Below are 18,355 nucleotides of genomic sequence, written 5' to 3' on the forward strand. Positions count from 1 at the left end.
TCAGGCATCGTCTCCTTTGGAGGCACTGATCTCCGCGTCCCTCTGGAGATTTCCAAGGATGTGAGGCCTCCGGTGGCGATGATGTTGGGAATTTGGTCTTTCTCTGGGGTCTCCACAGGGGATTCAGACATCCTTTCGTCTTGGGAGATGCAAGACGAGCCTGCATTCAAGTCAATGCAGGCATATCCGGCCTTATTTCGAATCAGGGCATCGCGGTGTCCATTCCACTTGAGTCCGCAAACTCAGGGTCCCTTTCACATACCTAGAGCTCAGAGAAGCCTCCTCTTGAGGTGCTTGTGGTAAGGTGGTATTCCTCTGGAGTCGAAGCCAGGCACTAACCTCTCATCTCGAGTTGATTTGTGGTCCACGGAGCTCTTTCGTGTTGCTACAGTGACCTCAGGATCCCTCTAGCCTTGAAACAGTGTTCTTGGGGTTTCTCTGGAGTGCCATCAAGGAAATCAAGGCTCCTTTCCTGTGTGATGTGCAACACGGCATTACTCTGCACGCAGTGCAGAGGAATCGGGCCTCATCTCGCGGCAAGGGAGAAGTCTCATGGTTTTTCTCGAGTTGCGGCGGGAACCTGTGGTATATTTTCGAGTTACGACGGGGAAGGTCCGTCCACAATCGTGTTTGTTCAGCGACGTCAGGACTCCTGCCTAGTTGCGAGGGACAACTAGGGATTCTCCTCGAGGCTTGGCAGGGCAATTGGGACGCCTCTCCAGGTGAGGCGGGAGACCAAGGGTCCCTTTCCACGTGCCACAGGAATCCTGGGACTCCTATCAAGTTTCACGAGGAGGCAGGCATCATCTCCTTTGCAGGCACTGATCTCCGCATCCTTCTGGAGTTTTCAAAGGATGTGAGGCCTCCGGTCGCGATGAGGTGGGGAACTAGGTCTTTCTCTGTGGTCTCCACAGGGGATTCAGACATCCTTTCGTCTTGGGAGATGCAAGACGAGCCTGCATTCAAGTCACTGCAGGCATATCCGGCCTTATTTCGAGTCAGGGCATCGCGGTGTCCATTCCACTTGAGGCCACAAATTCAGGATCGCTCTCACATACCTAGAGCTGAGAGAAGCCTCCTCCTGAGGTGCTTGTGGTAAGGTGGTATTCCTCTGCAGTCGAAACCAGGGACTAACCTCTCATCTCGAGTTCATTTTTGGTCCACGGAGCTCTTTCGTGTTGCTAGAGTGACCTCAGGATCCCTCTAGCCTTGAAACAGTGTTCTTGGGGTTTCTCTGGTGTGCCATCAAGGAAATCAAGGCTCCTTTCCTGTGTGATGTGCAACACGGCATTGCTCTGCACGCAGTGCAGGGGAATCGGGCCTCATCTCGCGGCGAGGGGGAAGTCTCATGGTTTTTCTCGAGTTGCGGCGGGAACCTGGGGTATATTTTCGAGTTACGACGGGGATGGCCCTTCCACACACGTGTTTGTTCAGCGACGTAAGGACTCCTGCCTAGTTGCGAGGGACAACTCGGGATTCTCCTGGAGGCTTGGCAGGGCAATTGGGACGCCGCTCCAGCTGAGGCGGGAGACCAAGAGTCCCTTTCCACGAGCCACAGGAATCCTGGGACTCCTATCAAGTTTCACGAGGAGTCAGGCATCGTCTCCTTTGGAGGCACTGATCTCCGCGTCCCTCTGGAGTTTTCAAAGGATGTGAGGCCTCCGGTCGCGATGAGGTGGGGAGCTAGGTCTTTCTCTGTGGTCTCCACAGGGGATTCAGACATCCTTTCGTCTTGGGAGATGCAAGACGAGCCTGCATTCAAGTCACTGCAGGCATATCCGGCCTTATTTCGAGTCATGGCATCGCGGTGTCCATTCCATTTGAGGCTGCAAACTCCGGGTCCCTCTCACTTACCTAGAGCTGAGAGAAGCCTCCTCTTGAGGTGCTTGTGGTAAGGTGGTATTCCGCTGGAGTCGAAGCCAGGCACTAACCTCTCATCTCGAGTTGATTTGTGGTCCTCGGAGCTCTTTCGTGTTGCTACAGTGACCTCAGGATCCCTCTAGCCTTGAAACAGTGTTCTTGGGTTTTCTCTGGAGTGCCATCAAGGAAATCAAGGCTCCTTTCCTGTGTGATGTGCAACACGGCATTGCTCTGCACGCAGTGCAGGGGAATCGGGCCTCATCTCGCAGCGAGGGGGAAGTCTCATGGTTTTTCTCGAGTTGCGGCGCGAACCTGGGGTATATTCTCGAGTTACGACGGGGATGGCCCTTCCACACACGTGTTTGTTCAGCGACGTCAGGACTCCTGCCTAGTTGCGAGGGACAACTCGGGATTCTCCTCGAGGAGTGTCAGGGCAATTGGGACGCCTCTGCAGCTGAGGCGGGAGACCAAGGGTCCCTTTCCACGTGCCACAGGAATCCTGGGATTCCTATCAAGTTTCACGAGGAGTCAGGCATCGTCTCCTTTGGAGGCACTGATCTCCGCGTCCCTCTGGAGTTTTCAAAGGATGTGAGGCCTCCGGTCGCGATTAGGTGGGGAACTAGGTCTTTCTCTGGGGTTTCCACAGGGGATTCAGACATCCTTTCGTCTTGGGAGATGCAAGACGAGCATGCATTCAAGTCACTGCAGGCATATCCGGCCTTATTTCGAGTCAGGGCATCGCGGTGTCCATTCCACTTGAGGCCGCAAACTCAGGGTCCCTCTCACATACCTAGAGCTCAGAGAAGCCTCCTCTTGAGGTGCTTGTGGTTAGGTGGTATTCCTCTGGAGTCGAAGCCAGGCACTAACCTCTCATCTCGAGTTGATTTGTGGTCCACGGAGCTCTTTCGTGTTGCTACAGTGACCTCAGGATCCCTCTAGCCTTGAAAAAGTGTTCTTGGGGTTTCTCTGGAGTGCCATCAAGGAAATCAAGGCTCCTTTCCTGTGTGATGTGCAACCTGGTATTACTCTGCACGCAGTGCAGGGGAATCGGGCCTCATCTCGCGGCGAGGGAGAAGTCTCATGGTTTTTCTCGAGTTGCGGCGGGAACCTGTGGTATATTCTCGAGTTACGACGGGGAAGGCCCGTCCACACACGTGTTTGTTCAGCGACGTCAGGACTCCTTCCTAGTTGCGAGGGACAACTAGGGATTCTCCTCGAGGCTTGGCAGGGCAATTGGGACGCCTCTCCAGCTGAGGCGGGAGACCAAGTGTCCCTTTCCACGTGCCACAGGAATCCTGGGACTCCTATCAAGTTTCACGAGGAGTCAGGCATTGTCTCCTTTGCAGGCACTGATCTCCGCATCCCTCTGGAGTTTTCAAAGGATGTGAGGCCTCCGGTCGCGATGAGGTGGGGAACTAGGTCTTTCTCTGTGGTCTCCACAGGGGATTCAGACATCCTTTCGTCTTGGCAGATGCAAGACGAGCCTGCATTCAAGTCACTGCAGGCATATCCAGCCTTATTTCGAGTCAGGGCATCGCGGTGTACATTCCACTTGAGGCCACAAACTCAGGGTCCCTCTCACATACCTAGAGCTGAGAGAAGCCTCCTCTTGAGGTGCTTGTGGTAAGGTGGTATTCCTCTGGAGTCGAAGCCAGGGACTATCCTCTCATCTCGAGTTGACTTTTGGTCCACAGAGCTCTTTCGTGTTGCTACAGTGACCTCAGGATCCCTCTAGCCTTGAAACAGTCTTCTTCGGGTTTCTCTGGAGTGCCATCAGGGAAATAAAGGCTCGTTTCCTGTGTGATGTGCAATACGGCATTGCTCTGCACGCAGTGGAGGGGAATCGGGCCTCATCTCGCGGCGAGGGGGAAGTCTCATGGTTTTTCTCGAGTTGCGGCGGGAACCTGGGGTATATTCTCGAGTTACGACGGGGATATCCATTCCACACACCTGTTTGTTCAGCGATGTCAGGGCTCCTGCCTAGTTGTGAGGGTCAACTCGGGATTCTCCTCGAGGCTTGGCAGGGCAATTGGGACGCCTCTCCAGCTGAGGCGGGAGACCAAGTGTCCCTTTCCACGTGCCACAGGAATCCTGGGACTCCTATCAAGTTTCACGAGGAGTCAGGCATCGTCTCCTTTGGAGGCACTGATCTCCCCGTCCCTCTGAAGTTTTCCAAGGATGTGAGGTCTCCGGTGGCGATGATGTGGGGAACTAGGTCTTTCTCTGTGGTCTCCACAGGGGATTTAGACATCCTTTCCTCTTGGGACGTGCAAGACGAGCCTGCATTCAAGTCACTGCAGACATATCCGAGCTTATTTCGAGTCAGGGCATCGCGGTGTCCATTCCACTTGAGGCCACAAACTCAAGGTCCCTCTCAAATACCTAGAGCTGAGAGAAGCCTCCTCTTGAGGTGCTTGTGGTAAGGTGGTATTCCTCTGGAGTCGAAGCCAGGGACTAACCTCTCATCTCGAGTTGATTTGTGGTCCACGGAGCTCTTTCGTGTTGCTACAGTGACCTTAGGATCCCTCTAGCCTTGAAACAGTCTTCTTCGGGTTTCTCTGCAGTGCCATCAAGGAAATCAAGGCTCCTTTCCTGTGTGATGTGCAACACGGCATTGCTCTGCACGAAGTGGAGGGGAATCGGGCCTCATCTCGCGGCGAGAGGGAAGTCTCATGGTTTTTCTCGAGTTGCGGCGGGAACCTGGGGTATATTCTCGAGTTACGACGGGGATGGCCCTTCCACACACGTGTTTGTTCAGCGACGTCAGGACTCCTGCCTAGTTGCGAGGGACAACTCGGGATTCTCCTCGAGGCTTGGCAGGGCAATTGGGACGCCTCTCCAGCTGAGGCGGGAGACCAAGGGTCCCTTTCCACGAGCCACAGGAATCCTGGTATTCCTATCAAGTTTCACGAGGAGTCAGGCATCGGCTCCTTTGGAGGCACTGATCTCCGCGTCCCTCTGGAATTTTCAAAGGATGTGAGGCCTCCGGTCGCGATGATGTGGGGAACTAGGTCTTTCTCTGTGGGCTCCACAGGGGATTCAGACATCCTTTCGTCTTGGGAGATGCAAGGCGAGCCTGCATTCAAGTCACTGTAGGCATATCCGGCATTATTTCAAGTCAGGGCATCGCGGTGTCCATTCCACTTGAGGCCGCAAACTCAGGGTCCCTCTCACATACCTATAGCTCAGAGAAGCCTCCTCTTGAGGTGCTTGTGGTAAGGTGGTATTCCTCTGGAGTCGAAGCCAAGAACTAACCTCTCATCTCGAGTTGATTTGTGGTCCACGGAGCTCTTTCGTGTAGCTACAGTGACCTCAGGATCACTCTAGCCTTGAAACAGTGTTCTTGGGGTTTCTCTGCAGTGCCATCAAGGAAATCAAGGCTCCTTTCCTGTGTGATGTGCAACACGGCATTGCTCTGCACGCAGTGCAGGGGAATTGGGCCTCATCTCGCAGCGAGGGGGAAGTCTCATGGTTTTTCTCGAGTTGCGGCGGGAACCTGGGGTATATTCTCGAGATACGACGGGGATGGACCTTCCACACACGTGTTTCTTCAGTGACGTCAGGACTCGTGCCTAGTTGCGAGGGACAACTCGGGATTCCCATCGAGGCTTGGCAGGGCAATTGGGACGCCTCTCCAGCTGAGGCGGGAGACCAAGTGTCCCTTTCCTCATGCCACAGGAATCCTGGGACTATTATCAAGTTTCACGAGGAGTCAGGCATCGTCTCCTTTGGAGGCACTGATCTCCCCGTCCCTCTGGAGTTTTCAAAGGTTGTGAGGCCTCCGGTCGCGATGAGGTGGGGAACTAGGTCTTTCGCTGTGGTCTCCACAGGGGATTCAGACATCCTTTCGTCTTGGGAGATGCAAGACGAGCCTGCATTCAAGTCACTGCGGGCATATCCGGCCTTATTTTGAGTCAGGGCATCGCGGTGTCCATTCCACTTGAGGCCGCAAACTCAGGGTCCCTCTCACATACCTAGAGCTGAGAGAAGCCTCCTCTTGAGGGGCTTGTGGTAAGGTGGTATTCCTCTGGAGTCGAAGCCAGCGACTAACCTCTCATCTCGAGTTGATTTTTGGTCCAAGGAGCTCTTTCGTGTTGCTACAGTGACCTCAGGATCCCTATAGCCTTGAAACAGTGTTCTTGGGCTTTCTCTGGAGTACCATCAAGGAAATCAAGGCTCCTTTCCTGTGTGATGTGCAACACGGCATTGCTCTGCTCACAGTGCAGGGGAATCGGGCCTCATCTCGCGGCGAGGGGGAAGTCTCATGGTTTTTCTCGAGTTGCGGCGGGAACCTGGGGTATATTCTCGAGTTACGACGGGGATGGCCCTTCCACACACCTGTTTGCTCAGCGACGTCAGGACTCCTGCCTAGTTGCGAGGGACAACTCGGGATTCTCCTCGAGGCTTGGCAGGGCAATTGGGACGCCTCTCCAGCTGAGGCGGGAGACCAAGGGTCCCTTTCCACGTGCCACAGGAATCCTGGTACTCCTATCAAGTTTCACGAGGAGTCAGGAATCGTCTCCTTTGGAGGCCCTGATCTCTGTGTCCCTCTGGAGTTTTCAAAGGTTGTGAGGCCTCCGGTCGCGATGAGGTGGGGAACTAGGTCTTTCTCTGTGGTCTCCACAGGGGATTCAGACATCCTTTCGTCTTGGGAGATGCAAGGCGAGCCTGCATTCAAGTCACTGTAGGCATATCCGGCATTATTTCAAGTCAGGGCATCGCGGTGTCCATTCCACTTGAGGCCGCAAACTCAGGGTCCCTCTCACATACCTATAGCTCAGAGAAGCCTCCTCTTGAGGGGCTTGTGGTAAGGTGGTATTCCTCTGGAGTCGAAGCCAAGAACTAACCTCTCATCTCGAGTTGATTTGTGGTCCACGGAGCTCTTTCGTGTAGCTACAGTGACCTCAGGATCACTCTAGCCTTGAAACAGTGTTCTTGGGGTTTCTCTGCAGTGCCATCAAGGAAATCAAGGCTCCTTTCCTGTGTGATGTGCAACACGGCATTGCTCTGCACGCAGTGCAGGGGAATCGGGCCTCATCTCGCAGCGAGGGGGAAGTCTCATGGTTTTTCTCGAGTTGCGGCGGGAACCTGGGGTATATTCTCGAGATACGACGGGGATGGACCTTCCACACACGTGTTTCTTCAGTGACGTCAGGACTCGTGCCTAGTTGCGAGGGACAACTCGGGATTCCCATCGAGGCTTGGCAGGGCAATTGGGACGCCTCTCCAGCTGAGGCGGGAGACCAAGTGTCCCTTTCCTCATGCCACAGGAATCCTGGGACTATTATCAAGTTTCACGAGGAGTCAGGCATCGTCTCCTTTGGAGGCACTGAACTCTGTGTCCCTCTGGAGTTTTCAAAGGTTGTGAGGCCTCCGGTCGCGATGAGGTGGGGAACTAGGTCTTTCTCTGTGGTCTCCACAGGGGATTCAGACATCCTTTCGTCTTGGGAGATGCAAGACGAGCCTGCATTCAAGTCACTGCGGGCATATCCGGCCTTATTTTGAGTCAGGGCATCGCGGTGTCCATTCCACTTGAGGCCGCAAACTCAGGGTCCCTCTCACATACCTAGAGCTGAGAGAAGCCTCCTCTTGAGGGGCTTGTGGTAAGGTGGTATTCCTCTGGAGTCGAAGCCAGGGACTAACCTCTCATCTCGAGTTGATTTTTGGTCCCCGGAGCTCTTTCGTGTTGCTACAGTGACCTCAGGATCCCTATAGCCTTGAAACAGTGTTCTTGGGGTTTCTCTGGAGTACCATCAAGGAAATCAAGGCTCCTTTCCAGTGTGATGTGCAACACGGCATTGCTCTGCTCGCAGTGCAGGGGAATCGGGCCTCATCTCGCGGCGAGGGGGAAGTCTCATGGTTTTTCTCGAGTTGCGGCGGGAACCTGGGGTATATTCTCGAGTTACGACGGGGATGGCCCTTCCACACACCTGTTTGCTCAGCGACGTCAGGACTCCTGCCTAGTTGCGAGGGACAACTCGGGATTCTCCTCGAGGCTTGGCAGGGCAATTGGGACGCCTCTCCAGCTGAGGCGGGAGACCAAGGGTCCCTTTCCACGTGCCACAGGAATCCTGGGACTCCTATCAAGTTTCACGAGGAGTCAGGAATCGTCTCCTTTGGAGGCACTGATCTCTGTGTCCCTCTGGAGTTTTCAAAGGTTGTGAGGCCTCCGGTCGCGATGAGGTGGGGAACTAGGTCTTTCTCTGTGGTCTCCACAGGGGATTCAGACATCCTTTCGTCTTGGGAGATGCAAGACGAGCCTGCATTCAAGTCACTGCAGGCATATCCGGCCTTATTTTGAGTCAGGGCATCGCGGTGTCCATTCCACTTGAGGCCGCAAACTCAGGGTCCCTCTCACATACCTAGAGCTCAGAGAAGCCTCCTCTTGAGGGGCTTGTGGTAAGGTGGTATTCCTCTGGAGTCGAAGCCAGGGACTAACCTCTCATCTCGAGTTGATTTTTGGTCCACGGAGCTCTTTCGTGTTGCTACAGTGACCTCAGGATCCTTCTAGCCTTGAAACAGTGTTCTTGGGGTTTCTCTGGAGTGCCATCAAGGAAATCAAGGCTCCTTTCCTGTGTGATGTGCAACACGGCATTGCTCTGCACGCAGTGCAGGGGAATCGGGCCTCATCTCGCGGCATGGGGGAAGTCTCGTGGTTTTTCATGTGTTGCGGCGGAAACTGGGGTATATTCTCGAGTTACGACGGGGATGGCCCTTCCACACACGTGTTTGTTCAGCGATCTCAGGACTCCTGCCTAGTTGCGAGGGACAACTCGGGATTCTCCTCGAGGCTTGGCAGGGCAATTGGGACGCCTCTCCAGCTGAGGCGGGAGATCAAGGGTCCCTTTCCACGTGCCACAGGAATCCTGGGACTCCTATCAAGTTTCACGAGGAGTCAGGCATCGTCTCCTTTGGAGGCACTGATCTCCGCGTCCCTCTGGAATTTTCCAAGGATGTGAGGCGTCCGGACGCGATGAGGTGGGGAACTAGGTCTTTCTCTGTGGTCTCCACAGGGGATTCAGACATCCTTTCGTCTTGGGAGATGCAAGACGAGCCTGCATTCAAGTCACTGCAGGGATATCCGGCCTTATTTCGAGTCAGGGCATCGCGGAGTCCATTCCACTTGAGGCCGCAAACTCAGGGTCCCTCTCACATACCTAGAGCTGAGAGAAGCCTCCTCTTGAGGTGCTTGTCGTAAGGTGGTATTCCTCTGGAGTCGAAGCCAGGGACTAACCTCTCATCTCGAGTTGATTTGTGGTCCCCGGAGCTCTTTCGTGTTGCTACAGTGACCTCAGGATCCCTCTAGCCTTGAAACAGTGTTCTTGGGGTTTCTCTGGAGTGCCATCAAGGAAATCAAGGCTCCTTTCCTGTGTGATGTGCAACACGGCATTGCTCTGCACGCAGTGCAGGGGAATCGGGCCTCATCTCGCGGCGAGGGGGAAGTCTCATGGTTTTTCTCGAGTTGCGGCGGGAACCTGGGGTATATTCTCGAGTTACGACGGGGATGGCCCTTCCACACACCTGTTTGTTCAGCGACGTCAGGAATCCTGCCTAGTTGCGAGGGACAACTCGGGATTCTCCTCGAGGCTTGGCAGGGCAATTGGGACGCCTCTCCAGCTGAGGCGGGAGACCAAGGGTCCCTTTCTACGTTCCACAGGAATCCTGGGACTCCTATCAAGTTTCACGAGGAGTCAGGCATCGTCTCCTTTGGAGGCACTGATCTCTGTGTCCCTCTGGAGTTTTCAAAGGTTGTGAGGCCTCCGGTCGCGATGAGGTGGGGAACTAGGTCTTTCTCTGTGGTCTCCACAGGGGATTCAGACATCCTTTCGTCTTGGGAGATGCAAGACGAGCCTGCATTCAAGTCACTGCAGGCATATCCGGCCTTATTTTGAGTCAGGGCATTGCGGTGTCCATTCCACCTGAGGCCGCAAACTCAGGGTCCCTCTCACATACCTAGAGCTGAGAGAAGCCTCCTCTTGAGGTGCTTGTGGTAAGGTGGTATTCCTCTGGAGTCGAAGCCAGGGACTAACCTCTCATCTCGAGTTGATTTTTGGTCCAAGGAGCTCTTTGATGTTGCTACAGTGACCTCAGGATCCCTCTAGCCTTGAAACAGTGTTCTTGGGCTTTCTCTGGAGTGCAATCTAGGAAATCAAGGCTCCTTTCCTGTGTGATGTGCAACACGGCATTGCTCTGCACGCAGTGCAGGGGAATCGGGCCTCATCTCGCGGCGAGGGGGAAGTCTCATGGTTTTTCTCGAGTTGCGGCGGGAACCTGGGATATGTTCTCGAGTTACGACGGGGATGGCCCTTCCACACACGTGTTTGTTCAGCGACGTCAGGACTCCTGCCTAGTTGCGAGGGACAACTCGGGATTCTCCTCGAGGCTTGGCAGGGCAATTGGGATGCCTCTCCAGCTGAGGCGGGAGACCAAGGGTCCCTTTCCACGTGCCACAGGAATCCTGGGACTCCTATCAAGTTTCACGAGGAGTCAGGCATCGTCTCCTTTGGAGGCACTGATCTCCGCCTCCCTCTGGAGTTTTCAAAGAATGTGAGGCCTCCGGTCGCGATGAGGTGGGGAACTAGGTCTTTCTCTGTGGTTTCCACAGGAGATTCAGGCATCCTTTCGTCTTGGGAGATGCAAGAGGAGCCTGCATTCAAGTCACTGCAGGGATATCCGGCCGTATTTCAAGTCAGGGCATCGCGGTGTCCATTCCACTTGAGGCCGCAAACTCAGGGTCCCTCTCACATACCTATAGCTCAGAGAAGCCTCCTCTTGAGGTGCTTGTGGTAAGGTGGTATTCCTCTGGAGTCGAAGCCAAGAACTAACCTCTCATCTCGAGTTGATTTGTGGTCCACGGAGCTCTTTCGTGTAGCTACAGTGACCTCAGGATCACTCTAGCCTTGAAACAGTGTTCTTGGGATTTCTCTGCAGTGCCATCAAGGAAATCAAGGCTCCTTTCCTGTGTGATGTGCAACACGGCATTGCTCTGCACGCAGTGCAGGGGAATCGGGCCTCATCTCGCAGCGAGGGGGAAGTCTCATGGTTTTTCTCGAGTTGCGGCGGGAACCTGGGGTATATTCTCGAGATACGACGGGGATGGACCTTCCACACACGTGTTTCTTCAGTGACGTCAGGACTCGTGCCTAGTTGCGAGGGACAACTCGGGATTCCCATCGAGGCTTGGCAGGGCAATTGGGACGCCTCTCCAGCTGAGGCGGGAGACCAAGTGTCCCTTTCCTCAGGCCACAGGAATCCTGGGACTATTATCAAGTTTCACGAGGAGTCAGGCATCGTCTCCTTTGGAGGCACTGAACTCTGTGTCCCTCTGGAGTTTTCAAAGGTTGTGAGGCCTCCGGTCGCGATGAGGTGGGGAACTAGGTCTTTCGCTGTGGTCTCCACAGGGGATTCAGACATCCTTTCGTCTTGGGAGATGCAAGACGAGCCTGCATTCAAGTCACTGCGGGCATATCCGGCCTTATTTTGAGTCAGGGCATCGCGGTGTCCATTCCACTTGAGGCCGCAAACTCAGGGTCCCTCTCACATACCTATAGCTCAGAGAAGCCTCCTCTAGAGGTGCTTGTGGTAAGGTGGTATTCCTCTGGAGTCGAAGCCAAGAACTAACCTCTCATCTCGAGTTGATTTGTGGTCCACGGAGCTCTTTCCTGTAGCTACAGTGACCTCAGGATCACTCTAGCCTTGAAACAGTGTTCTTGGGGTTTCTCTGCAGTGCCATCAAGGAAATCAAGGCTCCTTTCCTGTGTGATGTGCAACACGGCATTGCTCTGCACGCAGTGCAGGGGAATCGGGCCTCATCTCGCAGCGAGGGGGAAGTCTCATGGTTTTTCTCGAGTTGCGGCGGGAACCTGGGGTATATTCTCGAGATACGACGGGGATGGACCTTCCACACATGTTTCTTCTGTGACGTCAGGACTCGTGCCTAGTTGCGAGGGACAACTCGGGATTCCCATCGAGGCTTGGCAGGGCAATTGGGACGCCTCTCCAGCTGAGGCGGAAGACCAAGTGTCCCTTTCCTCATGCCACAGGAATCCTGGGACTATTATCAAGTTTCACGAGGAGTCAGGCATCGTCTCCTTTGGAGGCACTGAACTCTGTGTCCCTCTGGAGTTTTCAAAGGTTGTGAGGCCTCCGGTCGCGATGAGGTGGGGAACTAGGTCTTTCGCTGTGGTCTCCACAGGGGATTCAGACATCCTTTCGTCTTGGGAGATGCAAGACGAGCCTGCATTCAAGTCACTGCGGGCATATCCGGCCTTATTTTGAGTCAGGGCATCGCGGTGTCCATTCCACTTGAGGCCGCAAACTCAGGGTCCCTCTCACATACCTAGAGCTGAGAGAAGCCTCCTCTTGAGGGGCTTGTGGTAAGGTGGTATTCCTCTGGAGTCGAAGCCAGGGACTAACCTCTCATCTCGAGTTGATTTTTGGTCCCCGGAGCTCTTTCGTGTTGCTACAGTGACCTCAGGATCCCTATAGCCTTGAAACAGTGTTCTTGGGGTTTCTCTGGAGTACCATCAAGGAAATCAAGGCTCCTTTCCAGTGTGATGTGCAACACGGCATTGCTCTGCTCGCAGTGCAGGGGAATCGGGCCTCATCTCGCGGCGAGGGGGAAGTCTCATGGTTTTTCTCGAGTTGCGGCGGGAACCTGGGGTATATTCTCGAGTTACGACGGGGATGGCCCTTCCACACACCTGTTTGCTCAGCGACGTCAGGACTCCTGCCTAGTTGCGAGGGACAACTCGGGATTCTCCTCGAGGCTTGGCAGGGCAATTGGGACGCCTCTCCAGCTGAGGCGGGAGACCAAGGGTCCCTTTCCACGTGCCACAGGAATCCTGGGACTCCTATCAAGTTTCACGAGGAGTCAGGAATCGTCTCCTTTGGAGGCCCTGATCTCTGTGTCCCTCTGGAGTTTTCAAAGGTTGTGAGGCCTCCGGTCGCGATGAGGTGGGGAACTAGGTCTTTCTCTGTGGTCTCCACAGGGGATTCAGACATCCTTTCGTCTTGGGAGATGCAAGACGAGCCTGCATTCAAGTCACTGCAGGCATATCCGGCCTTATTTTGAGTCAGGGCATCGCGGTGTCCATTCCACTTGAGGCCGCAAACTCAGGGTCCCTCTCACATACCTAGAGCTCAGAGAAGCCTCCTCTTGAGGGGCTTGTGGTAAGGTGGTATTCCTCTGGAGTCGAAGCCAGGGACTAACCTCCCATCTCGAGTTGATTTTTGGTCCCCGGACCTCTTTCGTGTTGCTACAGTGACCTCAGGATCCCTCTAGCCTTGAAACAGTGTTCTTGGGGTTTCTCTGGAGTGCCATCAAGGAAATCAAGGCTCCTTTCCTGTGTGATGTGCAACACGGCATTGCTCTGCACGCAGTGCAGGGGAATCGGGCCTCATCTCGCGGCGAGGGGGAAGTCTCATGGTTTTTCTCGAGTTGCGGCGGGAACCTGGGATATGTTCTCGAGTTACGACGGGGATGGCCCTTCCACACACGTGTTTGTTCAGCGACGTCAGGACTCCTGCCTAGTTGCGAGGGACAACTCGGGATTCTCCTCGAGGCTTGGCAGGGCAATTGGGATGCCTCTCCAGCTGAGGCGGGAGACCAAGGGTCCCTTTCCACGTGCCACAGGAATCCTGGGACTCCTATCAAGTTTCACGAGGAGTCAGGAATCGTCTCCTTTGGAGGCACTGATCTCCGCCTCCCTCTGGAGTTTTCAAAGAATGTGAGGCCTCCGGTCGCGATGAGGTGGGGAACTAGGTCTTTCTCTGTGGTTTCCACAGGAGATTCAGGCATCCTTTCGTCTTGGGAGATGCAAGAGGAGCCTGCATTCAAGTCACTGCAGGGATATCCGGCCGTATTTCAAGTCAGGTCATCGCGGTGTCCATTCCACTTGAGGCCGCAAACTCAGGGTCCCTCTCACATACCTATAGCTCAGAGAAGCCTCCTCTTGAAGTGCTTGTTGTAAGGTGGTATTCCTCTGGAGTCGAAGCCAAGAACTAACCTCTCATCTCGAGTTGATTTGTGGTCCACGGAGCTCTTTCGTGTAGCTACAGTGACCTCAGGATCACTCTAGCCTTGAAACAGTGTTCTTGGGGTTTCTCTGCAGTGCCATCAAGGAAATCAAGGCTCCTTTCCTGTGTGATGTGCAACACGGCATTGCTCTGCACGCAGTGCAGGGGAATCGGGCCTCATCTCGCAGCGAGGGGGAAGTCTCATGGTTTTTCTCGAGTTGCGGCGGGAACCTGGGGTATATTCTCGAGATACGACGGGGATGGACCTTCCACACACGTGTTTCTTCAGTGACGTCAGGACTCGTGCCTAGTTGCGAGGGACAACTCGGGATTCCCATCGAGGCTTGGCAGGGCAATTGGGACGCCTCTCCAGCTGAGGCGGGAGACCAAGTGTCCCTTTCCTCATGCCACAGGAATCCTGGGACTATTATCAAGTTTCACGAGGAGTCAGGCATCGTCTCCTTTGGAGGCACTGAACTCTGTGTCCCTCTGGAGTTTTCAAAGGTTGTGAGGCCTCCGGTCGCGATGAGGTGGGGAACTAGGTCTTTCGCTGTGGTCTCCACAGGGGATTCAGACATCCTTTCGTCTTGGGAGATGCAAGACGAGCCTGCATTCAAGTCACTGCGGGCATATCCGGCCTTATTTTGAGTCAGGGCATCGCGGTGTCCATTCCACTTGAGGCCGCAAACTCAGGGTCCCTCTCACATACCTAGAGCTGAGAGAAGCCTCCTCTTGAGGGGCTTGTGGTAAGGTGGTATTCCTCTGGAGTCGAAGCCAGCGACTAACCTCTCATCTCGAGTTGATTTTTGGTCCCCGGAGCTCTTTCGTGTTGCTACAGTGACCTCAGGATCCCTATAGCCTTGAAACAGTGTTCTTGGGGTTTCTCTGGAGTACCATCAAGGAAATCAAGGCTCCTTTCCTGTGTGATGTGCAACACGGCATTGCTCTGCTCGCAGTGCAGGGGAATCGGGCCTCATCTCGCGGCGAGGGGGAAGTCTCATGGTTTTTCTCGAGTTGCGGCGGGAACCTGGGGTATATTCTCGAGTTACGACGGGGATGGCCCTTCCACACACCTGTTTGCTCAGCGACGTCAGGACTCCTGCCTAGTTGCGAGGGACAACTCGGGATTCTCCTCGAGGCTTGGCAGGGCAATTGGGACGCCTCTCCAGCTGAGGCGGGAGACCAAGGGTCCCTTTCCAAGTGCCACAGGAATCCTGGGACTCCTATCAAGTTTCACGAGGAGTCAGGAATCGTCTCCTTTGGAGGCCCTGATCTCTGTGTCCCTCTGGAGTTTTCAAAGGTTGTGAGGCCTCCGGTCGCGATGAGGTGGGGAACTAGGTCTTTCTCTGTGGTCTCCACAGGGGATTCAGACATCCTTTCGTCTTGGGAGATGCAAGGCGAGCCTGCATTCAAGTCACTGTAGGCATATCCGGCATTATTTCAAGTCAGGGCATCGCGGTGTCCATTCCACTTGAGGCCGCAAACTCAGGGTCCCTCTCACATACCTATAGCTCAGAGAAGCCTCCTCTTGAGGTGCTTGTGGTAAGGTGGTATTCCTCTGGAGTCGAAGCCAAGAACTAACCTCTCATCTCGAGTTGATTTGTGGTCCACGGAGCTCTTTCGTGTAGCTACAGTGACCTCAGGATCACTCTAGCCTTGAAACAGTGTTCTTGGGGTTTCTCTGCAGTGCCATCAAGGAAATCAAGGCTCCTTTCCTGTGTGATGTGCAACACGGCATTGCTCTGCAGGCAGTGCAGGGGAATCGGGCCTCATCTCGCAGCGAGGGGGAAGTCTCATGGTTTTTCTCGAGTTGCGGCGGGAACCTGGGGTATATTCTCGAGATACGACGGGGATGGACCTTCCACACACGTGTTTCTTCAGTGACGTCAGGACTCGTGCCTAGTTGCGAGGGACAACTCGGGATTCCCATCGAGGCTTGGCAGGGCAATTGGGACGCCTCTCCAGCTGAGGCGGGAGACCAAGTGTCCCTTTCCTCATGCCACAGGAATCCTGGGACTATTATCAAGTTTCACGAGGAGTCAGGCATCGTCTCCTTTGGAGGCACTGAACTCTGTGTCCCTCTGGAGTTTTCAAAGGTTGTGAGGCCTCCGGTCGCGATGAGGTGGGGAACTAGGTCTTTCGCTGTGGTCTCCACAGGGGATTCAGACATCCTTTCGTCTTGGGAGATGCAAGACGAGCCTGCATTCAAGTCACTGCGGGCATATCCGGCCTTATTTTGAGTCAGGGCATCGCGGTGTCCATTCCACTTGAGGCCGCAAACTCAGGGTCCCTCTCACATACCTAGAGCTGAGAGAAGCCTCCTCTTGAGGGGCTTGTGGTAAGGTGGTATTCCTCTGGAGTCGAAGCCAGGGACTAACCTCTCATCTCGAGTTGATTTTTGGTCCCCGGAGCTCTTTCGTGTTGCTACAGTGACCTCAGGATCCCTATAGCCTTGAAACAGTGTTCTTGGGGTTTCTCTGGAGTACCATCAAGGAAATCAAGGCTCCTTTCCAGTGTGATGTGCAACACGGCATTGCTCTGCTCGCAGTGCAGGGGAATCGGGCCTCATCTCGCGGCGAGGGGGAAGTCTCATGGTTTTTCTCGAGTTGCGGCGGGAACCTGGGGTATATTCTCGAGTTACGACGGGGATGGCCCTTCCACACACCTGTTTGCTCAGCGACGTCAGGACTCGTGCCTAGTTGCGAGGGACAACTCGGGATTCTCCTCGAGGCTTGGCAGGGCAATTGGGACGCCTCTCCAGCTGAGGCGGGAGACCAAGGGTCCCTTTCCACGTGCCACAGGAATCCTGGGACTCCTATCAAGTTTCACGAGGAGTCAGGAATCGTCTCCTTTGGAGGCCCTGATCTCTGTGTCCCTCTGGAGTTTTCAAAGGTTGTGAGGCCTCCGGTCGCGATGAGGTGGGGAACTAGGTCTTTCTCTGTGGTCTCCACAGGGGATTCAGACATCCTTTCGTCTTGGGAGATGCAAGACGAGCCTGCATTCAAGTCACTGCAGGCATATCCGGCCTTATTTTGAGTCAGGGCATCGCGGTGTCCATTCCACTTGAGGCCGCAAACTCAGGGTCCCTCTCACATACCTAGAGCTCAGAGAAGCCTCCTCTTGAGGGGCTTGTGGTAAGGTGGTATTCCTCTGGAGTTGAAGCCAGGGACTAACCTCTCATCTCGAGTTGATTTTTGGTCCCCGGAGCTCTTTCGTGTTGCTACAGTGACCTCAGGATCCTTCTAGCCTTGAAACAGTGTTCTTGGGGTTTCTCTGAAGTGCCATCAAGGAAATCAAGGCTCCTTTCCTGTGTGATGTGCAACACGGCATTGCTCTGCACGCAGTGCAGGGGAATCGGGCCTCATCTCGCGGCATGGGGGAAGTCTCGTGGTTTTTCATGTGTTGCGGCGGAAACTGGGGTATATTCTCGAGTTACGACGGGGATGGCCCTTCCACACACGTGTTTGTTCAGCGACGTCAGGACTCCTGCCTAGTTGCGAGGGACAACTCGGGATTCTCCTCGAGGCTTGGCAGGGCAATTGGGACGCCTCTCCAGCTGAGGCGGGAGATCAAGGGTCCCTTTCCACGTGCCACAGGAATCCTGGGACTCCTATCAAGTTTCACGAGGAGTCAGGCATCGTCTCCTTTGGAGGCACTGATCTCCGCGTCCCTCTGGAATTTTCCAAGGATGTGAGGCGTCCGGACGCGATGAGGTGGGGAACTAGGTCTTTCTCTGTGGTCTCCACAGGGGATTCAGACATCCTTTCGTCTTGGGAGATGCAAGACGAGCCTGCATTCAAGTCACTGCAGGGATATCCAGCCTTATTTCGAGTCAGGGCATCGCGGAGTCCATTCCACTTGAGGCCGCAAACTCAGGGTCCCTCTCACATACCTAGAGCTGAGAGAAGCCTCCTCTTGAGGTGCTTGTCGTAAGGTGGTATTCCTCTGGAGTCGAAGCCAGGGACTAACCTCTCATCTCGAGTTGATTTTTGGTCCCCGGAGCTCTTTCGTGTTGCTACAGTGACCTCAGGATCCCTCTAGCCTTGAAACAGTGTTCTTGGTGATTCTCTGGAGTACCATCAAGGAAATCAAGGCTCCTTTCCTGTGTGATGTGCAACACGGCATTGCTCTGCTCGCAGTGCAGGGGAATCGGGCCTCATCTCGCGGCGAGGGGGAAGTCTCATGGTTTTTCTCGAGTTGCGGCGGGAACATGGGTTATATTCTCGAGTTACGACAGGGATGGCCCTTCCACACACGTGTTTGTTCAGCGACGTCAGGACTCCTGCCTAGTTGCGAGGGACAACTCGGGATTCTCCTGGAGGCTTGGCAGGGCAATTGGGACGCCTCTCCACCTGAGGCGGGGGACCAAGGGTCCCTTTCCATGTGCCACAGGAATCCTGGGACTCCTATCAAGTTTCACGAGGAGTCAGGCATCGTCTCCTTTGGAGGCACTGATCTCCGCGTCCCTCTGGAGTTT

Source organism: Cervus elaphus, chromosome 31, assembly GCF_910594005.1.
Source record: "Cervus elaphus chromosome 31, mCerEla1.1, whole genome shotgun sequence".
Classification (NCBI taxonomy): Eukaryota; Metazoa; Chordata; class Mammalia; order Artiodactyla; family Cervidae; genus Cervus; species Cervus elaphus.